General features: G+C 38.6%; 1 protein-coding gene and 6 non-coding genes across 8 annotated transcripts in view; 2 read left to right on the top strand and 5 right to left on the bottom strand.

Annotated features, from left to right (window-relative positions):
* The window catches only part of LOC105228764 (bone morphogenetic protein receptor type-1B), a 234,288-nt gene that overhangs the window by 35,044 nt on the left and 171,330 nt on the right, over positions 1-27,914 (top strand). The gene's annotated exons all lie outside the window — the stretch shown is intronic.
* On the top strand, positions 385-455 carry Trnag-gcc (transfer RNA glycine (anticodon GCC)). Its single transcript has one exon. It is a non-coding gene; the product is annotated as a tRNA-Gly (tRNA).
* On the bottom strand, positions 1,655-1,725 carry Trnag-gcc (transfer RNA glycine (anticodon GCC)). Its single transcript has one exon. It is a non-coding gene; the product is annotated as a tRNA-Gly (tRNA).
* Positions 7,736-7,806, bottom strand: Trnag-gcc (transfer RNA glycine (anticodon GCC)). The gene has a single exon. It is a non-coding gene; the product is annotated as a tRNA-Gly (tRNA).
* Positions 8,449-8,519, bottom strand: Trnag-gcc (transfer RNA glycine (anticodon GCC)). The gene has a single exon. It is a non-coding gene; the product is annotated as a tRNA-Gly (tRNA).
* Positions 8,871-8,941, bottom strand: Trnag-gcc (transfer RNA glycine (anticodon GCC)). The gene has a single exon. It is a non-coding gene; the product is annotated as a tRNA-Gly (tRNA).
* On the bottom strand, positions 9,720-9,790 carry Trnag-gcc (transfer RNA glycine (anticodon GCC)). The gene has a single exon. It is a non-coding gene; the product is annotated as a tRNA-Gly (tRNA).

The following is a 27,914-nucleotide window of genomic DNA, read 5'->3' as shown; positions in this document are numbered from 1 at the left end:
ATGGACGATGACAACATCTGATGGGTCGACGTTACGAGTTTGTGATGAAACAATGAGCCAGACGAGATATACAGCGACAGCGGTTGCGCATGTTGTCCGCAGGAAGAAAACACTCCAGCTTTACAGGTTTTCGATTCAGTACAAGCCGATGGAAGCAAAAGAAGAGTAAGACTTCCGTTTCGTTTGAAAGACCAGGTGGAGAAGGACCTGGCTGCACGTGGTATCTCGAATTGGCTCCAAATAATGAAAAGAAGAAGTGGCTGTTGCGCTTTTGTAAGTTCGGCAAGAAAAATTAAAAGAATTTATCGAATCCATTAAAACTTTTAAACAATTAGTGAACTAAGAGTGGCTTAACTTATCTAATATTTAAGGTGGGATCAAGAAGCATCGGTGGTTCAGTGGTAGAATGCTCGCCTGCCACGCGGGCGGCCCGGGTTCGATTCCCGGCCGATGCAGAATTATATTTTATAATTTATAAAAAAATTTCGATTGTTTAATCAACGAGTCATAATATCAATACTTATATACATATACATATGTATGTATGCACACTACTATTCTGAATAATCATATGTTAAAATGGATTTTATGGTTATTTGGACCCCATCGCGGTCTTTTTAAAGCAACTTTTATGGTCCATTTATTTTTTTTAGATTGTTTATAATGATTTCCAAATATGATACCGGTAGAAATTTGGTCCAAATGTTATATTTTATATGCTAATTGGGTTAACCAAATATCAACATAGATAAACACTGCTTCAGGTAATTTTGGAAGACGCATTTTTATATTTTCTTTAATCATATATCTAATAACTACACGTATTTACATGATACATGATTTTGACATTTCGTAGCTTGAGCCCCTCCTTTCAAACTTCGTCCTGTGTATCGCAGTCAGTTTTTAATTTAGCTTTGAGTTTACGAAAGATGTGTCTTCGCTGCCAAACGTTAAGTTACCAGATCAATGGGTACAATAGACTCTAGATCGCGGTGCAAACCTCTGTCTTGTCTGTCTTTTAATACTAGACCTTTTTGTTTAAAAATATACAAACTAGAATTCTGTCTTCTTCTTTATTGGCGATCAGCCCATTTGGGAAGGTTTCAGGCGTTCTTTACCAACACGACGGCGACGAAGGCTCTTTTCTACCACGAATCGCACACCGAAAATGCTACAAAGACCTACGCGTCTCAGTCCTTGTTCCTTCCATCGCTATTCTTAGACGGCGGCGATGTCAGCCTTTATTCTTACGAGGACTTCAACCAGCTTGGCAGCGGCACCTTCCCTATTTAAGGACCGGACATTACAAGTGCATGTCTTGCAGTGGTCGTCATCAAAAGGGGAGCCTTTTATCTCCTTTCACTGGGGGTGCTTTTTGCGTGACGATGCTTCAAACGGATGTTCTGTGGATACTTGGTCTTAGCTGCTTGCTCCAAATATAAGAAAAATCATTTCAGTGATCTAAAATAAATATTACTTCTTTATAAAAAGTTTTAAAATCAATTGCTTAAGCTGAAAGCATTTATAACTGATAAACTTCGAAAGATTTCTCGAGTTGATATTTTTTTTTAATCACTTTTTGTTAATTTTAATATGTTTATTTATTCAAGCTTAAAATTCGTCAGTTTCGTATTAATCCCTTAAAAAAGTGTACTGCATCGGCCGGGAATCGAACCCGGGCCGCCCGCGTGGCAGGCGAGCATTCTACCACTGAACCACCGATGCTTATATTTGAGGTTATATCTCTTCAAAACCGAAGAAATTGCTTAGCGTCGTGTTTTCTCTTCCACTAGTAATTAATTATTTGCGTTAATTATAGCTGAAACGGCATAAAATCCGTCGTATTGAAAACTCATTAACAAAATATTAACTGGCTGCAATATAAATTGTGGAATAAGAGAAATAGCGATAATAGTTAATAATGAAGTAATTTTATATGTCGTTTTCTCTTTCCCAATCTTTGAACACAAAAACTGCAAAAATATTTAAGGTGAACAGATGAAATTTAGACAACGTCTATTCCTGACAGTAGTATTTCTGTGTATCAAAAATGGATTGAATCGGGTCAATACTTCCCTGTGCCCCCATATACCTAATATAAAGAATTTCGAACTTCGAGGTGACTTTAGAATTCGGCGTAGTAGATCTCCTGTGAACCTTTTGCCCTTCCTTCATGTTAGTCAATGCATGTAGATCAGACCTTGTGAATTCGAAAAATCCTCCCAGCCGGTAGGTCAGTACATCTTGATGACGGAATTGCTTATATGAGATCGTGAAATTGTGTTAAATCATTTTCAGAGACCGGTCGTAAAATATTTCAGTCGTTTATTCGGCCAGTTCGAAACCTCCTTTAGGCGTGAAATCTACTCTGAAAATTCACTTATTTTTGATGTACCAGCTAAGAGGTTCGTAAAGAAAAAAGAATGGGTTTCATCTACATCGGACAAAGCTCTTGAATTTGTTATTGATACTGTCTACATACATACATATTGAATACTACCCGCTGTTTCAGCCAATAAAGTAACTAATTTTATAACAATTTACTCCAACCACAATATGTTTGCGAAATAAGCGCTTTCAATTAAAAGTGGTTTTAATGATGGTGCCCTGCGGCGCAGCTAAAGGTGTCGCTTTGATGGCTTTCTTAACTACACGCTTATTTTTTCCTTTTCGCAGGTCTTTTTTAAATTTCTTCGAAGTAGTTGTTGTAGATCTGTTGCATTGTAGAAGTAACTGTATACATTGAACACACGCCATCAGCATTAACATTTTAAATTTATGAGTCCGCAAACTCTTGTATGTTCTTACAGAGTAGAGCTTCTTATCAGCTGTATTTATTTCATTAGTGAGCATCTTATACATAAGTACGCTCTAAATATAAATATAAATATGTTATCACCTCGCATATTTATGCGCTTAAGAGTTGAAATCCGAATGTTTATAAGTGACATCTAACATGTGTCGCCTTTTTATTCTATGATGTTTGTGCACTGAGATTTATTTTGACACCTAATTTTACTAATGAAATGATACTTGTTCGAAATTTGTGTTCCGACATTTTTACAAGTACCTAATCGCTTGGGACTTGACATCAGGCTTAAGATTTGACATGTTGTCTCACTATAATTCTTAGAGAGTATGTAAGCCTAGACACAAAAATGTCCACCGCTAAAATCTTCATTATTTACTACAGTATCTATAATTCCTACTTACAGTGACTCTGAAAATTGTCATGATTAAACTGTCTTCAACTCCTTTTGTTTTATATCGTAAGACATATGAATAAGATACAACTTAAGACAAAGAAAGGTAGAAAAAAATCACAATCTAAATGTATTTAACGAAAAAACTATAATTATAAATCTAAAAAATTTTGTAGAAAAGGCGCGTTGTTGTCTATAACTTTTATATGTATATGTCCATCCTATCGCTTAGAAGCGTTTAGGTCTTAGATCTTAGACCGAAAAGGTATCGAACAAATTGTAATACCATTAACTGAAGAGAAGACATCTTAGGAGGAATTTTACATCGGCCAGAATATGTATATGTTACTCAGAAGATGCAATGTTTGGACGTTTTTAAGAATCTCAAGATACGAGACACCCTCCTAGTTCCTCTAAGTTCTGATCGTTGGTTTAGATTAGAGTTAAGTTCAATAGCTGTCCCTAAAGATGGGGATCGCATGTGGATTATTATATCCAGTTCTTTATAAAGTCAGAAAATAGTTCTTATGTAATCAATCGACAGAGTACCATAAGGGTTTCCATGGGTTTCGTCGAGCAAAATTAAATATTTTATTCAAACGTTTTAATATGCATACATACATATTTTACAAAGATTTTATGAAATTTGCAAAGGAAAATATTCAAAACTCGTCTGGTTCCATTAGTCCTCGGTGAAAAGGTGCCTCCACGTTAACGGCAGAACTTCTTACACGATTGGATCATCAAAAGTCAAAAGACGTCAAAACGTGCTTTAATTAAAATTCTAAACGATGGATCTATTGGTTTTTATAAAAAATGCAAATTTGCTTGAAAATTTACCGACATATCTGTTTTTAATTATCTTTTGAAAGAAAAATCCTTGTATGAAAAGAATTCCGGTTTGCTTAAGTGTTCCTCTCGCGAAAGCGGTACCCTTAACAAAGAAATGTTGAGATGTTTCAACCTCGCCTTATTCCAAATAGTTTCTACATCTGACATCCAGTAAGATTTTTAACCTTACCGCATGAACACCGATAGGGTCCTATGACCTATTAGAACCCCTACAATTAGGAAAGGCTAACCTTACGGCGAGAGAATAGCTCAGTAGACCTTTTACGATCCACTTTGAGTCAAGATTCTGCGACAGCGCAAGAACTAATGATAGCCCAACGTAGACCAGTTCCGCGAAGCGTCGATAGAATGTTAGGTTATGGTAGGTTAATCTGGTAGGCCAATAAACCACGCGTAGACCATTTTTGGTTCTTTGCGATACCAGATGAATCTCAGTACTACGACTGCGGCTTCACTATCGATACCTTCTTCAATGTATCATACCGTGGGATATCCCAGATGCTTACAGCGTAGTCTTGCCAATTCGGGACAAGTGCAAGTCAATTGTTTCTCTGGTGCCTTGCTCCAGATATTTCCTGCAATCTTATCGATCTGTCAGAAAGTGACCAGTTAGTATTCCCAACATGTTCCTACAGCCTCTTCTAGTGCCAATAGGAATTTTGTGTATTTCAATCTTCCGTTCTGCACATGAAGTTTGCAATTTGCACCCAGATAGCTCGTTCCATCGGGTTTGTATTTCTTTTACCATGCTTCTGTCCAGATCGTCGTATAGTCATTTTATGGATTCACAATGTTGATCACGTTTAGCCGTACAACATTCTTGGCAATATCGTCCACTATTTCATTGCCCTCGATGCCTTTGTTGCGTGGCCAGTAGAAGTGAGGTTGCTTGCCTCTGGCAACACTTTTATCTGCTGTCCTGCTTCCCAAGACACTTCTGGCCGTTAATGCGATATGATGTTACTGTCTTAATTGCTGCTTGGTTGGCTACGTATGTTGACTCTGGAATTGCCTGCCTGCCCATTAGAGGCCTGCTACGCGGCTTTCGCAATAGTAAAGACCTCAGCTTGACAGCAACTTAAAATGTTGCTTTATGCCTAACTCTGGACAGTATATTCCTGCATCAACTACATCATCTATTTTCAAGCCTGTTTTACTGCGCAGTTTTCAGCGAAGAGTTCTATAGGTGGCAGGTTTAGTACCAGTTCAAGAGCTGCTTTTAAAGGTGTTCTTAAAATAAAATGTTGAAATAACTTCTTTTTCTTCATCGGGAGACTTTACAGCGAAACGACCGTTCTAAAATCAAGATACACATAACAATTAGAAGGACACCTCCTTTATTCTGAATTTTGTGAGTCACTGTAACAATCGTTGTAATACTGATAACTTACATAAATAAATGGTGAACACTGTGGTCGCCTGTCCACTGACTTGATTGCGCTCCGCTTTAAACTGTCGCTCTTACCAAGCTGCTTATTGTCACATCTTGTCTTCCCCACATATTTTCTTAACGGCTATGATTCTTGTTTACAGCTTGTGCTTATGACCCCTTTAGAAGCACAACCGCTTGTGTCGCGCGAGTCGTCGACGCTTATTTCTGCGCTTGCGTGTAGAGCTGTCTGCCTGTGTCTTTTGTGTCTTTATCTTGAATGCCGGTAATAAAAATGTAATAAAATCGATTTTTATGCGTTGATATAAATGAAACATATAATTTATGACGTACTTAGTTGAATGTGACTTTAAGCGTTTCGGTCTTTTTTTTTTATTTATTAAATTATGTTCTTCCCAACTTTCTTTAGGTTTTTCCTTTCGTTTGCGGCTTTCTCGTCGAAGTTCAATGGGTTATTGCAGTTCATTTGCGGTGTGATAACTCAAAATAGTTTGAAAGCGTCAAGTGCGCTCTGTTTGAAATTTGAAATTTTTGTTGTTTGTTTTCGGCACCTTGTTGGCCGAAGTACTCCTGTCACATGCCACATTGCAACGTCGGCTTTCTTTCTCAAACGTTCTCTGTCACACTGTCTCACTATCTTTCGCTCACTTACATTGCACATCTACTTGAGTTGTTGTTGTTTTTTCATGTTTTTTTACTTGTGGCATGTCTGCAGCACGTCGGAAGTCAAAATTCGACAGCATTTTAATTAAAAGTCACACAATTTTAACACTAACATAGCTTTCTTCTTTTTTAATTAGTGCGGCGCGCGTACTTTTCCACAACCGCACACTTGTCTTCTCCTCTGCCTCTTTTTTTAATCATTCGTCTTTGGCATAGCCGTTCGGCGAGCTCCCAAACCGCAGGGCAAACATACTAACACTTGCTTGTCATATATCCACACCTGTATATGACCATGTGTATGTGTGTGTGTGTTGATTCCTTTAGCGCGTTCAAAATATTCCGCCTTGGGGCTCGCCACTTACCTTTTTACTATGTGTTGGCAAGGAACGCGCCCCAGACAGGCGACGAAGTGGCGACACGTTGTCCGTCTGCTCTTCGTTCGCTACCCTTCTACCTTGCTTGCGACGCCTCCACCTCCGAGAGATCCGCACGAATGACAGATCCCAAATAAACTGACCGACTGACGCTGTGTGTCTTTGCGAAACTGGTACGATCCCACAGAAACAACAACACAACTGCTTTGAGCTGCATGTTAGACAGTCTTCCTATGGTTGTTTGCGAAGACAAACGATCTTCGAATATGTGGCACAGTGCCCAGGATACAATGCGCAGTCGTATTGTTATATATTGTTGTTGTGTGTGCGCTTATGGAGGCCGCTTGGCGGAGCAGCATCGGCACCGCTTGGTTTATTTTAATTCGAATCGTTTTTCTTGCGCGCTTCTTGGCTTTGCTCGACTGTAGTACTACTAGTCTCAGTCGCATTCGGCCAAACTTCTGCCGTAGCCTGTATGCTTCGTCGTAAGATTTGTTCTGTCTTTTGTTTTTGTATGCTTTTGAACTTGTTTTGCCGTGCTTACAATTAATTCAGGTGGCGCTTAGTTTGCGCGTTGCTCGGATTGCGTGGCCGCACAGCATCCTTCTGTTGTAATCAAAGTGTGTGTCGTTGCCCGGGAGTGTGGCAAGTACATGTGGTAAGACATTTCAAGACAAGCGAACAGGTTCTTCTGCACGTTGCACATGCTCTCAATATATACACCGCTATATACCGATGTATTTATTCAATATGCAATATCACGAACGCCTTTTCCAACGACTGATTGCCTGCCACTGTGGTGTGGCAGCTCTGCTTTTTTGCACCAAGAAGTGCTGCTGTTGATAGCTCTACGTCGCAGACAAACCTGTCTCTTGAATACTATTGAGATTAATGTCAAAAGGTTTTAATTTAATTAGATAATTTCTCTTAAAGTATTTAAAGCGGTCCGTGGACCCACTAAAGCATTGCTACATTGCTCTTGTTGTTGGCTTTTGGCTCTTGGCTCTTCAATTATTTGTAAATAATGTTTAAATTGATTGCGATTAATCTTTTTCTCTTCTTCTTCTTTGCAGGTAAGTTTATTACTGGAATATGTTTATAATGAACTGAAATTGAATTCTGACGATGCCTGTCAAAACATACTGACATAAATACAGTAATAGTTTTAGCCGAATTTATGTGAGTAGAAATTATTATTCAAGTGTTTGTAGAGATAATTGTTATTTATTAAGCATATTTTAAAAAATATATGATGCATCGGCCGGGAATCGAACCCGGGCCGCCCGCGTGGCAGGCGAGCATTCTACCACTGAACCACCGATGCTTGTTGGGGACATTGGAGCTCTTTGTTGGGGATATTAGAATTTTTGGAGCTCTTTCTTGGTAAAAAATACTGGAGAAAGTTTTAACTGTTAATTAAGTAAACTTATAGGTATGCGAAGATTAATAACTGAAAATATTTGAAAACCTGAAAATCAATGAGAGGAGAGAAATATCAATTCTATAAGTGCGACTCTGGTAGCGCTAGCTCGAGAAAAATGCAGTTGTCTTAAGTACTGTTAAACTCGTAAAGTCCCTTTTCGTATGAGATCGACCATTACCAGGGCCAATAAACAATAAAACTCCATTATATCACACAATTTAGTATAAAAGACAAATTAACAATCAACAAAACGCTGTTTAATCGATTTCTTGATTACAAAGTGCTTCAAATCAGCACCTTAAAATAAGTTTCAACATTTCAATGCGCTTTCTTCATGTTTGTTGCATTATTCCTGGATGATTTTTGGATTCTATTTTGATTTTGATAAAATTTCTAATCTATTTGTTGTAATCATTTCATCTCCATTGGATATAGTATATATATTGGATGGTCGAAAAAGTCTTTTCGTATTTCTAATCAAACTTCAATATCTTTCCCAATATAATCTACAGCAATGATTGTTAAAACTTCCAAAAACTAGAATGCATCGGCCGGGAATCGAACCCGGGCCGCCCGCGTGGCAGGCGAGCATTCTACCACTGAACCACCGATGCTTGTTGAAAAAACATAACTGTAAATTTAGCGATTTGTAAATAATATTGAATCAGTTTTTAATTAGTTATAGACTCTCATTAACTGCGAAGATACTAGTTCCTACGTCTTCTCGAATTAAGGGCCTTTGTCCAAATTAAGCTTGAGATGTCTGAACTTAACCCTTCTTAAAGTCCGTCAATTACGTAAGTCCGAATTTGGAAGAACGATCCCTTTAATGCTTGCTTTGCTATTCGACCCCAAATACTCTGCTTATTTGTAGTATCAAAAAGCTAAGCTATAAGTCAATTTTTGATAACTTGTTTCCAGTAGTGACGTCAGTTCTCGGGTATGACTATTAAAAAAGGAGTTTTTGCATCGGCCGGGAATCGAACCCGGGCCGCCCGCGTGGCAGGCGAGCATTCTACCACTGAACCACCGATGCTCTTATAAATAACTTATCAACCCGTAAAACCCGGTAAACTCCCGGGATATGAAGTATGTAGTTTTGTTTTCAAAATGTACGTACTATCTGCGTCTTCTTAGTCAAAGATCCTTGTATTCGTATCATTTAGTTTTGATACAGCTTTGATCCCGGAGATCCACAAATTAAGCCGTTCAATGAGCTGAAAGTTTCCGCAATTGTTTGGTACCGACCGAAAATAGATGGCCCTTCTAAGCTAGTAGAAGTATTGCTTCGTAGCTCAGCCAACTTCAGAGAAGTTAGTATCAATTTCTATAGTGGCAAGGCCACAGCGGAACGGTAGGTATTTGTAAAGCTGTTGAGCTGCCAAGGAAGTATAAGTCACGCCTTGTTATCAATAGAAAGAGAACAGGTTAGGGCTCCGCTGTCTTTTTGCGTTTTAGTTATGGATAGCTGGGTCTCAAGAGAGGTCGGCGTGCTCTGGGCAACTACCAATTAATTTGCAGTGTAAGTTCCTTCTATCCCAAAGTAAATCGGAAACGAACTAGATTCACACGTTTCCTTGTTTGTAGGGGTTGTAACGGATCATTATAAGTATCCACGGGGTAAGGTAAAAACTACCATAAGCCAGCTCAAATTTTCTCATGTTCTACATTGTCCGACTCAATTAAAGTGAATAAATTTTTAAGGTTCCGGTAATCATCCTTGGTACCGAAAATCTTCATCATTTAATTGATCTGTGACGACACATATGTATGTGACGTCATACCTCGTCCACGACCATTGAAAAAATAGTTAATGCATCGGCCGGGAATCGAACCCGGGCCGCCCGCGTGGCAGGCGAGCATTCTACCACTGAACCACCGATGCTTGTTAACGGTACAATTCAAAATAGTTGGCGATTTTAGCACAAACGAATTTGCATATGAAACCGAAAATATTTTTAAAAGAAGTGATAAACAAATTACTAAAGTTGACCTTAATCAATAGCTTGCGTCAAGCTTATCAATATTGATGATTATAATATAATTTTTTTTTGGCATTCCGCTGCACGTTAGTGATGTATTTTGTAGTTAGATCTGATACTTTTTGTCATGGCGTTGCAGCTGTCTTACTAGCGCCAGGTTTTAAGTTACTCCAATGGAGTCAAAACAGCCCTTTCAACAGTTTGGGGACAACCATTAAAGTGAGTGGTTATTTTAAGTTGTCTACCCTTAATGTAGGGTGAATACATGTTTAGTGACTCCTGGAAAAACGGTGAACCCACAACTTTATTCGGGTGCAACGGTGGTACTAAATAATAGATTGCCCTATGGCGCTTTCAAAGAGACAAAGTTTAAGTCTTAGGACAGTTTCGACAGAGAAGTTTTTGAAAGTTTTCTTTACTAGGGAGTGGTGATCGCAGAAGAAAAAGGACTCCCAACTGCTCCGACACAAATTTTGATCCCTAGGAGTTTAAGGATTTGGGGTTTTAAGAAAGTTGAGATTATAACGAAGTCAATGTTTTCTGTTAAAAGATGAGCACTCAAGATCTTACGCTTCAATCCTATACTTCACAATTACCTCTGCCCTTAATCGAATTAAGAAACCGACCACAGTTAAATACAATTCGTTTCCTACTAGAAATCAAAAACTTTTAACTTTATTTTTTTAAATTAAATTTTCACAACAAATCGAATTTATTACGCTTATTTCCTGTCATACTCGTATTTCACTATTTCCCTTTTGTGCTCGCCAATTTTGTTTACTCTTTGTGCGCAATACAATACATTGATTAATTCCGACACCATTTATCACGCTTTTATCCCGTTTCCTAAGAAGAGTACAGCAAGAGTTGAAAGTTAAAATTAAGCCACAAAATTAAGAATGAACGAACAGCTCGGTGCATCCACGGTCGGCTAGTTGGTTTGCTGGCTCACTAGCTCGGCGGCGACTGATTCATTGGCACGCCAGTAGTGCGCATAATAAAATCCAATCAAGCGATTGGTTGCGCATGCGCGTGAAGCCTGAACGGGAACAAAAGCACCAAAAGAACAACGCCGTTAAGCCAACGAAGCATACAGGCAAGCGAGCAAGCCGTCCTACGTAATCTTGATGGGGTAACAATACATACGTAATATAAAATATTGGTTCTTGCTAATACTCACTGGGTAGGACTGGGTACGACGTAGTGAAGTTGAATGAGAGAAATGAGCTTCAATGTCGGCTATTTGGTTATGCGGCTGCACTGTCGGAGGTGTAGGAGCAGCTAAAATGCACGCAACCAAGTTCCAATAGCCAATTTCGGATATTTTTCTACGGCTTGCTTACAATGCTCATGACACTTGAGGAGTGTTGGTTGACTTTGCTGCATTGTTATGGGGAGGCTACAAATCCAATTTGACACGCAATCACGTAGAACCAATCGTTTTGGAATTTAGTATTGAGTAAACTTGCTTGCTTTCTAGTACCTGCTTGCCACCATTCAAGCTAGCTATCGTAGTTGATGCATCAACACTTGAATGAAAATTTGATTTGCACAGTTTTATTTTACGCCTGGAAAGACAAGTGATAATCTCTGACTGCGCACGCATAAGCAACTCGAAAGTCATTTACGGATATACGAGATCTTTTTGATAAGTCAGAGAGGCGTCATTTGAATCAGAAATAGACATATTTCTCAATAAAAGGATCTCTTTTTGATTCCACGGTTATTCGCGTTACTATTACGTCCTTACAGCAATTTCCTAAGCTCCTTAAAAAGTCGGTTCTTTCTGTGAATACATCTAAATTTGTTCAGAATTTACTTTCTTTGAGCTACCACTTCGGGACTGGAATCTTAAAATTTTCGCTTGATTCTCAAACTGCGCTCCATGGATTTATGTATGGGTATTTTCTAGAGAAGCAACCGCTTTTGGATCAATTTGATAGGAAAGAATGAGCATAAAAGCGTCCATCTTATAGTATCTGTCAAGTTTGATTTCTATAGGAAGCTTCCACCTCATAGTAAGCTGTCAAGTTTATGCTTGATTTCGGGAAGGAGTTTTGATACAAAACTTGAAGTCGGATTTATCGGCATAAGCCCGTTAGTAAGTGAACTGAAGCTTACTAATTTGACCGTCCCTAAATGCAAGGTCATATTAAATGTAAATTAAAGAGAAGGCAATCACTGACTAAATCCTCTATCTTAAATCCCGTTAAATACATCCAAATATATTGTATGAATAAACCTGCAAGGTGGTGACTGGGTTGTACCCACGGCACATCCTCTTTATGACACCGCGACTGCGGTGGCAACAATAACAAAGTTGAAATTTGCTCTCAAATGGACTTCTAGTGTCGTGGTCGGCTACGTGGTGTAGGCCATAAGTACGTACGCCTGCGCACATTTGTCTTATGATTAATGGTGTTTGCGTCGTCAACCACCTTCTTCCATACACATTGCTAGCATACTAGCATAACTTGCAAAGTTCTGAAAAAAAATTGCGCGATTTTGTTATAAGACGGCAGGTTTGCGTCCTGTGTATGACGCGGTTCGCCATAAGCAAGCGTCAGGTTGTAAAACGCACAACGGCTTTGCGTAGTCAAAGTATGGAATTATGTATGGTTCGGCGCATACGATTGCAACGCCGCATAATGCCTCACAACTGACGCAATCTCTGCGTGGAAATCTCAAGTGAAGTTAAGCTGACCCGTCGCGTAGCAAGGCTCTTAGTTGTTTAGCTCCTTTTTATATGCCAAGCGGTTTAAGTTTGTGCATGTTTTCGTATTTTATTTCTTTCTGTACTATTTTTAATTTTCTACCTCATAAAGTATGGAAATAAATACTTACCTCCCTTCTCTATGGTTTCCTTCTTTACTTCCTTCATACATCTCCTTCTAAACTCCCTGTTTTTTTTTTGCTGTCTGCTATTTCGGTTGTTCTATGGTGGTAAATAATTTATTTGATCACACTTTGAAGGTGAAACCGTTGCGCATTTCTAGTCATTTTCTTAATGCCTTCTGTGTCTGATCGTTCCGCTTTCGTAAGCTGGGCTTCTTTCTTACCATTATGGTTTGGTTGCGTGATTTGTGTGTTTTTTATTGAAGATTTATGCTCTTAAATTGGTTGCTATTTAGTAAATTTTATATGGCACATTGATTGCGGAAATCTGTGAAAATTTTTATAACGGATTTATTATTTAGATTTTTTGTGATGTGTAGGTTTTTATTATTTTCAGTATATGCCCAAAACTCAAAATATATGCTCTTGATTCTCGAATTATACTCTCCACTCGAGCATCAGCGCCGTGTGCCTAGGCGTCGATCTTTCAGTACCCGACAAAGAACCAGTAGTATAATTCCTTGGATGCATTAAGGGAGTTAAAGAACTCCATTACCCCATTTATATCATGCCAAACCAACGTGACTTTGTAAGTCAGTTTCAGGGAATAATTGATTTATTTTCCATATCTTCTTCTTTTTTGACGTAGACAACGCTTGCGCGATTATAGCAGAGTTTACAACAGCCAGTCGGTCGTCTTTTTCATTGTTTAGCGCCAATTGGAGATTCCAAGTGTAGCCAGGTCCTTCTCCATCTGATCTTTCCAATGGAGTGGAGGTCTTCCTCTGTTTTCCCCGGCAGGTACTGCGTCGAATACTCTCAGAACCGGAATGTGTTCATCCATTTGAACGACATGACCTAGCTAGCGTAGCCGGTGTCTCTTTATTCGCTGAACTATGTCAATGTCGCCGTACGTCTCGTACAGCTCATCGTTCCATCGACTGCGGTATTTAACAGTTGCCAATAAGCAAAGGCCTATAAATCTCCCACAGGATTTGCTCTCGAAAACGCGTAAAGCCGACTTATCATCATATAGCAGGACGGGGATGATGAGTGACTTGTAGAATTTAGTATCTTTTCGTAGTAGGAGTTACTCAACGTCAGTTTACACAGCCATATTAGTTTTGCAGGGATACCAAATTTAGACATAGCAGCATAAAGGCAGCTCCTTTTCGTGCTGTCGAAAGCAGCTTTAAATTCGACGAGGAGGTGGGTGGTATGTGTGATCCTCTTTTCACAGGTATTTTCCAAAATTTGGCGCCTGGTGTATATCTGGTCAGTTATTGATTTTCCAGGCCTGAAAACATACTGATAAGGTCCAATCAGTTTGTTGACTGACGGTAGGCTTTAATTTTTCACACAGTACGCTCGATAGAACCTCATATCTGATGTTGAGGAGAATTATCCCACGATAGTTGGCGCAGATTGTGGGGTCCCCCTTTTTGTGGATTGGGCAGAGCACACTTAAATCCCAATCGTCGGCATTGCTTTCGTCCGACCATGTTCTAAAAAGAACCTGATGCATGCTCATTAGCAGTTCTTCGCTGCCGTATCTGAATAGCTCGGCCGGCAATCCATCGGCCCCCGTCGCTTTCTTGTTCTTCAGACGTGTAATTGCTATTCGAACTTCTTCATGGTCCAGCAATGGAACTTCTGTTCGATCGTCATCGATTTGGGAGAATGGCGTTCACCATATCCTAGTCTTATGCTTTCACTATCCTTCAGAAAGTTGGAGATATGTTCTCTCCATAATTTCAGTAAGCTCTGCGCATCGGTCACTAGATCAACTCTTGGGGTTCTACAACATTATTATTTTCCATATATGTACCTGTCGGTATTCGATCTCTTCGCCTTTTTCTGAGTTTTATTTCTTGCAAACCTAGAGTTTTGCTTTGTGTTGATCGCAGTCACAAAGCACAGAAATGATCGACTCGACAGGTTTTAGTTGATGTTTTGGATGTCAAAAGCACTGCTGATAGCCAGAAGAGTTGATTTTTTTTTGCAACTAAAAGCTCGAGAAGTGGTCACTATGAAGATACTTACCAACGAAAATAAAACAAATGTCAATCCTCAGCCATCTTATGCTCCATATTTGATTCCTTGTAACTTTTTCGAAACCCGATCTTTAGGCACCTATGTGCTCCAGGGAGTGCAACTTTAGTCGATTATAGACACAAAGAAGAAATTCGCTGAATATGTTCAAAGTAATCCCTCCGTGATATATAAAAAGTATACTGATGTGGGATTAGAGGCAATGTAAAGTTGTAAACCTCGTATTGTTGAGCTATGAAAGAATATATTTTGAGCTAGCACCCTTTTAGTACCCTTATTTTCAAGACCTGATTCGTGTTGACCATTCGCAGGATATTTTTGGTTACGGTGGCAATACAGCTTATACTTCTTTTTGAATTTACTTCCATTTCTACCCAAAACAAAACGGAAAACCTCATACATCCTTACATACTATAATAGCCCGCAGCTGCAGCGATCTCCACTGATTGCTTCGCTGGTAACGGCTGGCCGGTCTTTTCTGCCTTAGCATTCAGCAGCACGAAGCAATCGCGCCAAGCGGCATTAAGCATTTGCTATGCGACGACTTCTGGCATCAGCCACGGCATCAGCGCGTCAGCATTATAGTCTTCCAAGAGTCAACCAGACGAGAGCCAATCTACTAAGCAGGCAGGCAGCCTGGCAAGCACGCAGTCAGCGGTAAGATCTTCCGTGAGCCAGCTCTACTGCCGCCTGCCAGCCCATTGTAAAGCTGACAGCATTGGCGACGCAAAGTCGCGCCTTTAGCGCGTCTGCAGCGCGACTCGCGATTCGCAATTCGAGTTTCGCGCATTGCTTTTACCTTTTTCTCGTTCATTATTTTGTTACTGGCATTGCCGTGAGGCTGCGTAGACTCTTTTGCTTTTATTTAGCATTTATTCTTGTTTTTGTTATTGTTTTTGCTTGATGTTTATGAACGAGATTTGAAAAGATTTTAAGATTCATTCTGCGATTTCTCCGCCGACGGGGGACGTAGAGCGGCATCGTTGTGGGAATACAACAGTGTGAAGGTTGTTGCAAAATACTCTCTACACACATTCGTACATATGTACGTACGTTCTTCCACACATACCTGTTGGGAAGCTATGCGAAAGTACGCTCGTAAGGCTTGTTGTTGCTGCTGGTGTTGGTGTTAGCCGCTATTGTTGCTGCGCGTTACGTTTAGTGCAAAATCGTGTATGACTTTGCATATGCGGACGAGGCAAGTGCATATTTGGTCGGATCCAGCCAACGCCTGTGAAGCATAGCGCGCGTAATCCTCGAAATCGCTACCGTCTCAGCAGCGTGGCAGAGCATAAATTTTTGACCGGTAGGCGTTTAGACAGACAGTGTGAAATGTGCAACATGTTGCACTGACGCGTCTATAAATGCAACAACAACAGGGCTAACATTCCTGCTAAATGTCGAATGCAACAAATGAAAAACATGAAAAACCAATTTTACACAAAAAATGGGAATTTTTTAAATTTCTGGTTTTAAACCTTCAAAGCAATAACTGCCAGTTGCAAAACCAAGTGAAACCGTTTAGGGCACCTAAAGCCGACAGCTTTCTCATGCCCAATATTTTATAGGATATGATCCATAAGTTGTATTTACTGTTGTAGTGCCAGAAAACGTTCCTGAAGTAATTTCGACGTATCGAGCCGAGTTGACAGCCCTTGGCTGGATAAATCCCAATCCGTTCCGGTTCCGTTAGATTCAATTGTTATGGTAACGGACCCACAAGGTGTGTTGAGATGCGTACTGCCTCAGGAAAGCTTTGATGAGCGTTCTGCCATTAGGAAATCGTGGAATTTTGACATATTACGCTCCATATTAGACATACGTGGTATGACAATTAAGTAATGAGACTGATTCCATAAAATCCGTATATTTGAAAATTATTCTACAACTCTGCTATCCCCTTCAAAGTAGGGCCCTTGGGCAGCTATACAGCGATTCCAACGCGTTTTCCATGCTTCGTAGCATTTCTGGACCACTTCGACTGGGATGTCCGCGAGTACCCTCGTCACGGCCGCCTGGATGTCCGTAATCGACTCAAAATGGGTTCCTTTGACCACCGATTTTGTTTTAGGAAACAAAAAAGTCACAGGGTGACATGTCGGGCGAATAAGGCGGCTGTTGCAACACGACGATCCCTTTAGAGGCCAAATACTGGGACACGCTGAGGGCGGTGTGGCACGGCGCGTTGTTGTGATGAAGGATCCAGTTACGAGCGATGTCTGGGCGCACCCTGTTGACTCGTTTTCGCAATCTTTCGAGTACTTGGCAATAGTAGACTTGATTAACAGTTTTCCCCGGTGGAACGAATTCTTTGTGGACGATTCCACGGCTATCAAAAAAGGCAATAATCATCGTTTTCACCTTCGACTTTGGCGTTTGGTTTTCGGGTCTAAGAGCACTATCACCATACACTCTTACAATTTTAGCGTACGTTTCCGAAGCTGTTTCGCCCAATCTGGCGCAAAATTTTATCGCGACGCGTTGCTCTTGATTTCGTTTTTCCATTTTCGTGACGAGCACTACAAACACACGTCTACTCAACTTGACGCAGCAGGCGAACTAAACAAGCTAGAGCGATGGTACATATATCAATGGAGAGGGAATTTCAAGGTCACAGGTTTACCACAAGCGCGGCAATAAAATCAGTCTCATTACTTAATTGTCAAACCTCGTATTCTGAGGAGCTCATCAAAAACAAACGTATGACTAAATGGAAACTACGAGTCCGAATTTTATTTGGCGTTTGGGGCGAGAATAAGTATTTTTTATTGATGACAACATCATAAGCTTAAGCCTCGTCTCTTCTTGAAACTGAAAACGTATATATAATGCATCGGCATCAAAAATCAAATCACGAATGTTAGAATAATCTGTGACTCTATATACTTTTTTCTAGCTGCGAAAACATTATTTTCAGTTTCTTGAAGATTTTAACCCTCTCTACAAGTACGTTTAAATCCAGCTACTTAAGAAATAAGCCAGGCGTTAAGCCCTTCTTTCAGCTCGTTTTCTCCTTTGCGATAGCTCTTCACAATTGAAATTTGTTTCTGCAACATGTTGCTCAACATTTTTATGTAATTCCTTACTAAAACTCAGGTGTCAGCTTTCCTAACTGCCATGCAATATTTTTTCTCAATAACTCTGTAAATATTTGCCGTGTTTAATCGCACATATAGCACTTAATCAATATATCAATAAAACATAGCTATAATATTTAACCGTTGTTGAAAGAATTGTTGTTGAGACACAAGTAAATATAGATTTAGGTCTTATTGCTCAATACTTATTGCTTATCGAAGTGAAATATCTTTATTGTAAGCAAACAAATTGACTAAGGGAAATTGCCTTTTATTATTATTATTTTCATTTTATTAATAATAAACACTACAAACAAGAACTGTAATTGAATTGCTTTTATAAAACACATTCGTTTTAAAGAGTTTTTCGCGCCGTAACTTCGATCATAGATATTTATATATTCGAAATTAATTTTTTCCGTCCATATCTACAATCAATTTATTGCCATAGAATTATCATGAACTGAATTAGTGTTGTGTGCATGTTTCATGAGAGATAATGTTCTTGAGAAACCTTTAAATTAGTTAGAATCGAACCGCAATCATGAATACATTTTTATTTTTACTTGTATTAATTATTTTACTTTATCGTAACATTGACTATTACCTAATTTCTCTGACATGTGGGTGATCAAGAACACAGAAACTTCAAATTTAATGGGGAATGTTTATTATCATTCGAAAGAACCTTCTTTGGCATTTATTTTTTGAAGATTATCTCTTTCAAATGTCGGCCGCGGCCACGTCTCAGATGGTCCTTCCATTTTCGATGACTCACTCGAGCATTTCAACTGGTGAATGACACGCCTCATGTTTTGGTCCAAATCGAAGCCTGAATCGAAGCGGAATTGTCCGCATAGACTTTAGACTTTACATATCCCCACAGGAAAAAGTCTATCACACGACCTTGGTGGCCAGTCGACCGGCCCACCACGTGAAATTATCTATTCACCCAAGTGTTCGCTCAATAAATCCATTGATTGATGCGTTGTGTGGGAAAAGGCGACGTCTTGTTGAAACAAAGTGTCGCCGAGATCATAAGTTTAAATTTCAGGCATCAAATAGTCGGTTATCATAGCGCGATAGCGGTCGCTTTTGACGGTTACGTTCGCACCGGCATCATTTTTGATGAAATATGGACTGATAATTCCACTGGCCCACAAACCACACCAAACCGTTGTTTTTTTTGGATGAAATGTCAGCTTTTGAAACTCTTCAGGTTGCTCTTCGGCCCAAATGTGGCAATTTTGCTTGTTTACATAGCCATTGAGCCAGAAATGGGCCTCTTCGCTGAACAAAATTTCAAGCATTTTCAAGCGAGGATTCTTTTTGGAACTTTTGAAGTGGCTTGGGAAGGTCGTGAGGCTTCATTTCTTGCACAAGCTGTATTTTGTCGTTTTTGTGTCAGAACCCGAGTTGCTGCGAACGGCGCCGAATCGACTCTCCATGGTCTTCGTGTGCACTCTCACCTCCGGTTGCTATATTTTCTTCACTGCGTGCTGGATGTGGTCCGTTCGGTCGAATATTATCCAATAATGAATGCTAGGTCTAAAATTGGGTGCTGCTGTTGCGAAAAGTATGCTCAGTAGACTGATTATGTTGACCATAAGTTAAGCGGAAGATGCGAAACACGGAAAGAGAATTTTCGTAATAAAGTTGAACGATTTATAAAAGTTGTTTAGGCGTAAGTCTTTCCATGAGTAAATGCCGCATAATACTAAAAAATATTATTGAAAAAAGTACCTCTATTTGGATCACCCGTTATAAATCATCAGTATGACGAGCCGATTTAGCCAAAGTCCGTATCTCCATCTGTATATACGCAAACTTTGCTACACCTCCTTTCCTCTCCAAGTAGCTGCTCCTTTGGCAGAATTGTCGATATCGGATCATTATTGCATATAGCTGTCATACAAATTGATCAATCGGAATCAAGTTTTTTAAGTTAACTTCTTTGGTTTGTTTTAATTTTTTTTTAAATTTTTTTTTGTTTTTAATTTACATTACACAAATATCTTTGCTGCATAACTAATTAAAAGGAAAGTGCTACACTCTACACCCAACGCATCGTTTACTTTGCTCCATTTTTCATTTCCCAATTTTTTTTTCGTTTGAATAACCACTTCAACTATCATTCTGCGATCTTTATCGCCTGTCACATTTATGACGTTATCACATCATTTTGTCACACACGAAATGCAGTTGACAAATAAAACAGATGTGTGTATGTACATATATACAAACACACCTCGCCTTTTCCAATAAATTGGAGTCAGTCCCAATGCTTTGTTGCAACAATGATATTTTGAAATTTGTGTAGCAATGGGTGGAACACAGTTGACAACGTTTACATATATGTATACACATACATATCGGAATATATACATATACTTTATATACATTTCTACATATCGCATTCGCTCCAATCCACAAGTGTGGCACATTTCCATGCCGCTCCTCCGCTGCCATCTTCCTGCGCTATTTGTCCGCACTTTAAAGTCACTTCGGAGTTAATCGTCAAAACATGATTTGTTTTGAGGTTAAGTGGCAATTGATCGATAAAAATTTATGATTACCGCAATAGCTGACAATATGGCATGTTGCATTGCTTATACCTACACAGCAATTCTATATAATTCTTTTATATGTAGATATATCCGCTGTACTATTTATGACTTTATTAGTTAAGTCCCTAATATAGTATTATATATTCTTGTTGTTATGATGAGAAGCCTTTTTAAAGTGAAAACTATTATCTTAATTTAAATTCAAGTGGTTAGAAGAAGCACAGTCAGTCTTAATTACACCGAAGTCTTTATAAACTCATACTATATAGATAAAATTTGTATAAACAATGCTTTGAAATATAATTATTGATTTCAAATAATCAATTTCATTACAAAATTTATTTATAATCATCGAAGGAGTCTAGACGATCACAGAAAAAAGATTTGTTAGACGAGCGAACGTATTGAATGAGTGCGGCACCATCAATTAGTGCGTGGTGGTGAACTGAGACTAAAATTTATACAAGTAGAAAAATATTCAATTTCTTGAAAAGCTTATATAGACAAAGTTTTTTTTTCAAATAACAGATACATTACTTTTTCGAGCATCCCTAATTTGCAGCTCAGGTCGTCATATATGGCTTTCTTCTTCGTCAAATATTTATAGAATGGTTTTCCGAATTAAAATAAAATTAATGCGATAATCAATGTTTTGGCTTAATTTTTTCGAAAATATCAAAAATTTAGCGCTAAATTTTCGATAATTTGGCGAACGCGACGTCGTCTTATGAAGAACAACTTGTCGATCGAATTTTACCGTCACACTCAGTCGGATGTTGATTTTCAACTGGACTAGATGCAGTTGGCTAGTGAAAAAATAGTTATCGGAGTGAAAGTGAACCCAATAAAATTGTATATGGCTTTGCATCCTTCTGCAGGGCGAACAGCTTTAAAGCCAGTAGTAGATTTTTTCAGTGTCATGAAACCTGGACCGATTTTTAAGATAGTTTCCCACATCAAAAATAGCCATTTTTATTATTTACGAATTGGTTAGTACTGTGACCTAACACACACAACACAAAGTTCGCAGCACAAAACGTTGTCCCAGTTCGAGTCTTTTGTTCGAGATCTACTAAACACAAACCTCAGTAAATGACATTAACTTGACAGTTGATTTGTCTCTCTCTCTCTCTTTCTCTTAGAAATTCCGTACCTTCAAAAGAAACCTCTACATTGGAAAGCATATTTAACCCTTAATTGTTTTTCTCTTTCCTCCATCTTCGGAATGCTTTAAAGACATCCTTCAGTCGTTTCAATACTTCGAAACAAACAAAACTCTGTGCAAGTTAATGGGTTTCTATGGGTGTGCGTTTTCCAAATCTCCTGTCAAAAATGTTTAATTTGCTGCGAACTATAGATAATAACAGAGAAGCCGAGAAGTGAGACCTGAATTAGAGTCTCTTACAAACAGCTAGGTTAGGTTAGGTTAGATGGCTGATCAAAAATCGCAAGTATACTGCTATATGTAGTTCTTTGTGAGGTCATAGAAAAGAAGAACTCCTTTGTTCGAACTATAAATTAGCAAAACGCTTAAATACAAATTTGCACAGGCGTTTAATTTCCATTCCCATTGGCTAGGTGCCAACAGGGCAATGGCCCATTAAAAACCCCAAACTTAGGGAGAGGCTAGCCTTACTGAGGGCAAAGGGATCTCTGGACCTCTTGCGATTGATCTTGGGCCAAAATGCTTTCAGAACACAAGAGGATACAAGAGCACCGATCCGCTCCCATTTTACCGATAGCGGTTCTAGGGAGCCTTTTCTTGCTATATCTTCAGCCTGCGATTTCGTTGTGGCCTGGCACCCATACTAGTCTTATCACAAAGACACTCTATGCTATTGATAGCGAGGTTAGGCACTCTTTGACAAGCCACGAACGCAATATTAATGATAATATCGCCGCTCTAAGCAGTAAATCTGCTGCTACCCAAATGCTGTAACCTCGGCCTGGAAGACACTGCAATAGTCAGGAAGTCTGAAACTGGATTTGATAGAGAGTTCCTGAAAGTAGACCCCTCCACCAACCTTCCCACCAAGCTTTGATCCATCCGTGAAGAAGCTCACTGTCCCTCTCCTACAACGGCTTTTCCCACCTATAACTCCCTCGCCGGTATATCGGTAGTGAAAAAGCCGCCGGAGTTCGATTTAGCGACTCCATGATCAAAGTGATCCGATATGAAGTCAAAGTGAATGAGGATTTTCGAGTGTTTAGGCACATGTACGAACAGCTGCTAGGCTGAGAACTGGGATTGAATCTAACATGGAATCAATAGATATGTATTTATTTACCAAAGAAAATAATGCTTTAAACACATAGACGGCTGCAGTTCACGACGTAACAATAGCGAAATTTCCTTCTCTGCAAATGGCATCTTCAAGTCAGCTTCTTGAACATTTTGATTTTTGCCATCGAATTTTGGTGTGAATTTTCTCCTAAACGATTTGTAGTATTTTAGAAGTGTTTTTCTTACAAAAATTGGATTTGATTAAAACCTCTACATTCCCTAGCTATGCACACGGCTCCACAAGCACCAGAGAATTTCGAGTTCAGTGATCAGTTTCCCACTTTTCAATTGAAATCTTCAGCATTTACCAGTTTGAGTCTTCGAACATGTCTTCCGCATCTAAATCTAACTACAATTTAATCCGAAATTCTATAAATACATTTATTGTTGCAAGATGTTCGAATCTTCATTTTGTAATGTTGGCTTAAGTTCACCAAAATAAAACAGTACTTATGTAATTCAAAAAGGTTTCGTTACGTAATTAAAACTAAAAAAGAACATGTTAAAATTTAAATTTATTCCAAACATGTATTGAGAAACATTTTAGACCTATACGCAGGGCAATAAAAATTATGTAATACGTGAAAATACGAATCTACGCTTAGGCCTACGAACACAGTTTACTATACCCAGAATATTGTGAACATCTACAACCCTTATTCTACACGTACGTTTACCTATTTTTTTCTCCGTAGAGAATTTTATTTATTTCTTTTTAATTAAAGAACATGTCCACAGTTCGATGACACACTTGTGCTACCATCGGCCGGCACATGATGACGCTGCCGCCGCTGATGACGATCAAAGTGTTGCCTTCCACTGGCAGGTCGGCTGATCGGCCGATCGCACTGCACCTTACCGCCCGAATGTTGATATTTGATTGTCGAGATCGCAACTGATTGTGTCGCTGATAAGAGTGGCAGGCAGAGCGCAGCAGAGGAAACCTTTTTATGTTCTGCGCGAGTATTTGTCTTCTCGCTCAACATTTGAATTATTTAATTTGGTTTTATGCTCGGTATTTATTCTTTTTTGCTGTTGTTGCTCTTGTGTACTTCGTTGGTTTTGTAGCCAATTGAAAATGTTCGTACATAAAGCAATAATAATTTATTAAACTCCACTTGCCGGCGTACAAGAACGCAAAATGCGTCGTATGACAGTCGAGGAATCCAAATATATATTTTTTCTTTTTAGATTTCTTTGCCTTGAGGTGGCATGCTTGTTGTGGTCTTTGCCGCCAGGTGAAAAGAAACTGAAATTCTTTGCTGTGTCTGCCTACAAACGGGTATAAATATTGTTGTGACACAGGAATTTGTTGATTGTTTTCGGTTGTTTGTTGTGTACCCTGTGTTGTAAGATTTTGTTTTTGTCATTCTTTCGACCTTTTAATTAAAAAATGTTTCTGTAGATTTGTGACTGGTTAGTCAGAGATACCAATATTTATAAATTTTTTAATTAAACTTTGCAGAAGTGCGTTTTAGCCCCCGATTATGTCGATACGAATCTGTAGAAGGTCTATCAATTGGTAATTTTCTTATTTGAAAACAGTCAAATCGAGTGTATTTTTAAGTTAAAACATAAAAGTCGTATCTTTGAAAGAACAAAGGCAAAACTTAAAATACCTTTCCATCCAAAATTTATCATAGTACTTAACCTCCGCTCGCAAGAACCTTTACCCAAATCCCATCAGGTTGAGGATGAGCCGGTATTACCCTGTCTTTTTGCGTTCTGGTACCGTATGTATAAGTTCGCGCGAGCTTAGCAAGGGTTGATCAAGACATATGCGGTTGTGAAATCCTTCAGGTCCAGAGATGGATGTTAGGGGTCCATTGATTTATTTGTTTTTAGCAAGGTTCAGCTAGGCGCTGTGATAGGATAGGACACTGTCCAATTGGTACTCATGCGGTGAGGCTGAAGATTTTGACGGAACCAAATTGCCAAAAATGCTTTGAGCAAGGTGCAGTGAAAACCTTTGGACACTTTTACTTACACTGTCTAGCTTTCTGTAGACTAAAGTTGAAGGATCTCAATAGTTTCATCTATTACGAACCAGACGAATTGGCTGGAATTTATACATATTTACTGTATTAACAAATCTGTGGCAAGTTCAAGAAGCTTTGTAGATATTTGACGGTCTTTTTAAGCCTAGAGTTCTGAGCGTCTCACCGCACCGGCGTTTCTAACTGTCCAAGTAAGATCATTCTTGACTTTACGAATACTACTCACAATTTCACATATCAGCTCATTCGCTTTGAAACCTTGCACTTAAAGCGTGTAAATATATTGCGGCTCTTAAAATGACAGGAATGTGTGATAACAAGAAAAATGAGAAATTTGCAAAAATTTTGTCAACAAAAGTCCAATGTCAAACAGCTAACTCTGCGAGTAGCATTATAAATTTCACAAATATTTGACTGCAGACAGGCCTAATGTACATCGTCTCTCGTTCGTCCTTCTTGCTTGCTTGTCTACCATTTGCATCACCATAAATTGAGTAAATATTATTTGACGTAGTGTCTGATGGCTTCTTAAGTTTGTAGGTAATTTCAGAAGGTATTAAGATCTGTCTGTCTCTTATTTAACATACTTGTACGTCATTACAGAGAACTTGTCTGATTGTGGGCATGAAAGGCATACGAGATGACATATCTGTCTGGAGTTCTTGGATGGATGTGGAGACTTTGAAATGTGTATCTACTTATTCAGCGAAAGTAAAAATAGAAGTAGTTCCAAAAACCTTGATATAATTAGTATAAGAGCTCAGAACCCTCACATGTGTTTCAATATTTCAGCTTCCGAATCATCATTAATCATTCCTCAACAAAGGATTTTGATTTTAGTTCCGTTTATTTTTTAAATCTCGTTCTATGGCTTATGAATGCATTAGTACCATCAGGGTTTAGTTTGCAAATTAGAGCGTAGACTGCCAAAGGTATTCGACGCGAGGTTGATTAGATATTTTTTTTTATTATTATCAAAATCCGGTCATAAAAAGAAATAATATCCTCAGAGATCTTCGTACATGTTTTAATTTATAAATCAATACAAGGGTCGTCAGAGAATAAGGAAATACTCGTAAACGCTTCCCTGAGTGTTAGTGTCCGATTCTCTGAGATCTCCTGAATAAAATGTAAGTCGTTTAATCGGATGTGTGAAAATATTTCCAAAAATATAGTATATTGTGATTAATATTTGCCACAAGTACTTTTGGTACGATAGGTCATATTTCAGCTGGACATTTGCATTTAAAGATTCACACTAAACTTAAGTAGACTTCCCACAGTTTATCACAAATTTCAATATTTGTCGATGGCTGCGTAAAGTTCAAACCTCATTTCAGAAACTCATATAATCCGCTATCATATTTTTAAATCCATTTTAATATCGAATGCCTCTTTGAGAGAACGAAATTTTCAAGTTGATCTGATCAATACTTTCGGAGATACAACCCTGAGAACTTGTGCGCTCGAGGCAATCTAGGCTGAGTGCGCCGTCTTTAAGCGCGTTTTTCTCGAAACTGTGTTTTCAAAGTCGGTTGTCAAGATTTCTCGCGAACTACTGTTTGATGAAATTTTCACAGTCTTCGAGTTGTCTTGAACGTTTTCTTTACAGTCGAGATTTTCATCGAAATTTGCTCGTCTGCTAACTACTGAATACCGATTGTCTTTACTAAAACACGTATTTTTTATTTTTATTCTGATGATCCTGAAAGAAGTCTGCTGACAACGCAGATGCATTGAACTGCCGGAAATGGCGTCGTAATGACTGCCATTTTAATATTTTTTTTGAAAATTTTACAAAATGTACTAAATATGAGTCTTTTAAAAAAAAAAAATGTCATTAAAATATTATTTTTTATATGTAAATTATGTGCCGTTTTTTGCAAAACCCATGTCTTAAATAAACCGATCATATTTTTTTTTTTTCAATGCCTCTCTTTTCCATTAAAAAGCCATCTTTTCATTTCATGAATCACTTAACAGAGCTTAAAAAGTATGGTAGAAATTTTATATTTGAACTGATGGCTGATCTCCTGAAAGAAGTTCTGCTGACTATTTTGGGCAGTCCTTTGTGAACACAGATTCCTATACTCCTATGAGGACTCGACAAATCACCAAAGCTGTCACAAATCCGCTTTGACATTTTATATCTTCCGGGATGTCTGAAAGTGTTAGATACAAAGCATTTTAGGAAAGGTTGAGATATTTCTACCTCGTATTTTTCTAAGTGAATTCTATAACTGATATTCGCTAAACCCGATGGGACAGTGACCAGTTGGAACTACTACAACTAGGGAAAGTCGAGCCTTGCTGAAGGTAAAGTTTTCATGGGTACTCTTACGAATTAGCTCAGTCATCAGGTGAAAAAGTATTAGGTCTTATTTATACTTGCTCAGTTATAAAAGAGCGTTGTTTAGCATTTTCTGAGCTCAGCCGATGTGACGTTTACAACAATACATAGGTATGCTATTTAAGCATCCAACAAGAAGAATTGTATAAATTTCCAGAAAAATATTGAACTTGCACGTTAATTTTTTCACGCTAACTGTACTTTTTTTTACAAACATATGAATATATTCAACGAATAAATTATAAATGTAAATTCCCAGTCTGCCCTTCACAACTTCTTGTATCTAAACTGTCATTTCTCAGAAGTAACGCAAATTTTAAGTGACTTATTATTTGTATGAGATGGATAGTAGTTATGTATATATACATATGTATACCCATGTAGGAGCTGCAGTAAGTTTTTATGAAAAATACGTGATTTCTGGTGATCGTGTCGCCTACGTTACCAATACCCATACTCACACATCCACTCAAGTACGTCACACGCTTCGTACGGTGCAGACAGTAGCAGTCATAAGAAAAGCGAACTGGTTTCTGTCTCTATCATCTACCCAGTAATCTGTCAAAATATTCATAATAAATCAAATGTCACGTAAACATTTTTATTATTATTATTAAAAGTACCTATAAGCGAGCTTCCAGTGAAAGAGCAGAAGCGTAAAGGTTAGCTACCGGTGTGGTTTTGCATTCTGCATTTTTAAGCAGTTTCCATTAAAAATAAGGCATGACAGAGCGAAAGGTTTCATGTGACAACCATCAGCGCTGCTTCCTCTGCAAACGCGGTCACAATTCACTCTGCGTGTGTGTGTGTGTGATATCTGGCATCCTTATCATGTTAACGACCGCAGGTTATGGAGTTACGCGTT

This window comes from Bactrocera dorsalis, chromosome 1 (genome assembly GCF_023373825.1).
Source record: "Bactrocera dorsalis isolate Fly_Bdor chromosome 1, ASM2337382v1, whole genome shotgun sequence".
In the NCBI taxonomy this organism is placed as follows: Eukaryota; Metazoa; Arthropoda; class Insecta; order Diptera; family Tephritidae; genus Bactrocera; species Bactrocera dorsalis.
The sequence above is the reverse complement of the archived record's forward strand: the minus strand, read 5'-3'. Positions and strand labels throughout refer to the sequence as shown.